This window comes from Zingiber officinale, chromosome 4A, assembly GCF_018446385.1.
Source record: "Zingiber officinale cultivar Zhangliang chromosome 4A, Zo_v1.1, whole genome shotgun sequence".
Classification (NCBI taxonomy): domain Eukaryota; kingdom Viridiplantae; phylum Streptophyta; class Magnoliopsida; order Zingiberales; family Zingiberaceae; genus Zingiber; species Zingiber officinale.
Genome location: NC_055992.1, coordinates 85,510,528 through 85,513,278, shown reverse-complemented (window position 1 = coordinate 85,513,278; position 2,751 = coordinate 85,510,528). Strand labels below are relative to the sequence as shown.

The following is a 2,751-nucleotide window of genomic DNA, read 5'->3' as shown; positions in this document are numbered from 1 at the left end:
TGATGGTATGATCAGAACCCTATGTGATGTCAGATATATTTCAGAGCTAACACTACAACAAAAACATTAAAAGACAACGGTTAAAAATCATTGTCGTAGGCCTTTTAAAACCGTTGTAATTGGCAGTGTTGTTAAAAGTGGGGGCTACGACAACGGTTTTAAACCGTTGTTTTTGAATGAAAAGACAACAGTTTTGTAACGGTTTTAAACCGTTGTCTTTGAATGAAAAGACAACGGTTTAAAACCGTTGTTGTTTAGAGCATTTTTTATTAACACTGCTAGTTTACAACCGTTTTTTGGACTTCGACAACGGTTTTTAATCGTTGTCTTTGAGGGTGATAGACAACAACAACGGTTTTAGATCATTGTCTTTTAAATTATTATCTTTTAATACCAATATATCATATTTCAATATAAATATATAATAAAGAATCATAATCACAAAAGAAAGAATATTTTTCATATCAATGTCATTCAAAATGTTACTTATAAAAGAATTATATTACAATCACAAAAGAAAAAACATGTCTAATATTCAAAAAAAATTTATCCCAATACAAATAAACAAATAAACTTAATTTACAACTAATGAACAATTGTCAAAAGACTAGAAACTTGTGATGGTGGTTCATGCCATGTAGGATTGCAAGTAATTATTGTCAACTCAAGCCCCATCAAAATCTTCAACTTGTAGAATTTCATTGGACTCCTCTTTCTCACTTGCTGATTCTTCCATGTCAACCTTTTCCAACATTCTGGATTTTTGTGAATCAAAGTATGTGAGCAAAGCACCAAAAATAAAAGGGAAGAATATAATACCTGTAGAAGACGTAAAACAGGGTTGATAGCTGAAATTTGGAGAAATGTAGTTGCTACAACCACAATAACAGATTTGATAAATCATATACTCTTCAAGTACCCCATTCATATCGGCAAATAAAACCACAACATAAAACTTTGTCAATAGAACTTGCAAAATATAAATATATATTAGAAGAGTTCATCTTTATCTGAAGCACTAGTAACTCTTGACCATATACAATTTTTGATACAAGGAGAAAGTTTCAGGAAGGTTTATCCTAGACCTGCAAATGAAGCTACTTTTTAGTGTTGTATTAATGTAAATGGTTTTCCAAGTTTTGAAGTATTAATAAAACTCGGCTTAATGAAGTTAAAGCTTATCCTAGAGCTCAATAAGTTTCTCATGTGACCTGCTGTAGGAAATTCTAAGAAACAACATAACAAGCCTTCTGGCAGTACAAAAACGAAGTCTGCTGAAACAGAAATTTCAGTCTCAAGACTTGACATACGTGTTGGCCTCATCAAAAAAGTTCAGAAGCACCCAGATGCAGATTCACTCTATGTTGAAGAAATTGATGTCGGTGAAGAATCCCCTCGAACAGTTGTTAGTGGCCTCGTGAAATATATTCCTCTTGAGGAAATGCAGGTTTATTTTGCTTCCCTTTTCAATTTTTCTTCCATTTGGATGTGAATTTCCTATGTTCTCTAAATCACTGGTGCAGAATCGGAAGGTTTGTGTCCTCTGTAACTTGAAGCCTGCAACCATGAGGGGCATTAAGTCACAAGCAATGGTCTTGGCTGCATCAAACGATGACCACACAAAGGTAAGTCGTTAACTCTGCCTCCATTCTTACAAGTCTTTGCTTTTACTAACCTGTTAGTTTTTTAGTATTATAATATTGGTTGGTTTACCTGGGAAATTATCAGCTTTACATGTGATCATTCATCAAGAACGACTAATGAATTCATTTTGTTTCCAGGTTGAGTTATAACAGCTAAGGTTGGTGAACGAGTGACCTTTCTGGGATACTCAGGCGAACCAGACAGCGTCTTAAACGCCAAGAGCAAAGTTTGGGAGAAGCTGCAGGTTGATCTGCAGTCTAATTCAGAGCTGGTTGCCTGTTATAAGGATGTGCCTTTCACAACATCTGCTGGTGTTTGTAAAGTTTCGTCTATCACAAATGGAGCCATAAGGTAGACAATCTGTCTTTTTTACATTAAGGTCCAATGCATTATAAACCAAAAATTATAACAAGTATGAGGTCAAAAAAGTATTGAACAACCGACATAAATCTTAAATGAGTTTCATATGCTAAATAAACTCCATCAAGAAGCTACTACTTGATTAAAGGATAAAATTTCTAGCCTTGGTGAATGTGCAGGCTCAACTTGCAACTTTAATCAACTTATTCAAGCAATAGTGAATACAACTTGATCAAGGGCTTCTTGTAATTCCGACTAGTGGGTGATTCTTAATCAACAATTATTATCTTAAAGGAGAGATCAAGGGATTCTCGGATAAATCTATTGTAGAATTGCATAAATTAAGCTAACTAAGCTCTGACAGGTCTTGTTTCGCCATCAAATTTCTAGAAACAAAATAAAACCATTAGTGTGTTTAAGAAAACAAAGACTTCTAATCTACTTATCTGTCAAGCGCCCAAGAGGTATGCGTTTCATCAAGACTAATAATCTGTGAATAAAGTCAATAGGAGATGAAGGACTAAGATTAAGTTCACTTTCAAAGAGGAACAATTATAACGTCAAGCATAAGGAAAAATATAGAATTAAGTATTCAAATTATACAGTAGCCCAGCACAAGTGACATAATAGACTTCTTCCGAGACAACTAAGATATTAACAGACTTATTTTGCACTCATTTCTATCTCAAGAATGTTCCATTAAGAGGGAAAAAGCTAAACTAGATGCAAACTAACCTTTCCATTCGG

The 2,751-nt window shown here is 34.1% G+C and overlaps 1 long non-coding RNA gene across 1 annotated transcript; it reads left to right on the top strand.

The window, feature by feature from the left end:
- The first annotated feature begins 1,204 nt into the window (after positions 1–1,204).
- Positions 1,205–2,025, top strand: LOC121973412. The gene is made up of 3 exons (XR_006109592.1): positions 1,205–1,447; positions 1,524–1,625; positions 1,782–2,025. It is a non-coding gene; the product is annotated as an uncharacterized LOC121973412 (long non-coding RNA).
- Positions 2,026–2,751: the final 726 nt, after the last annotated feature.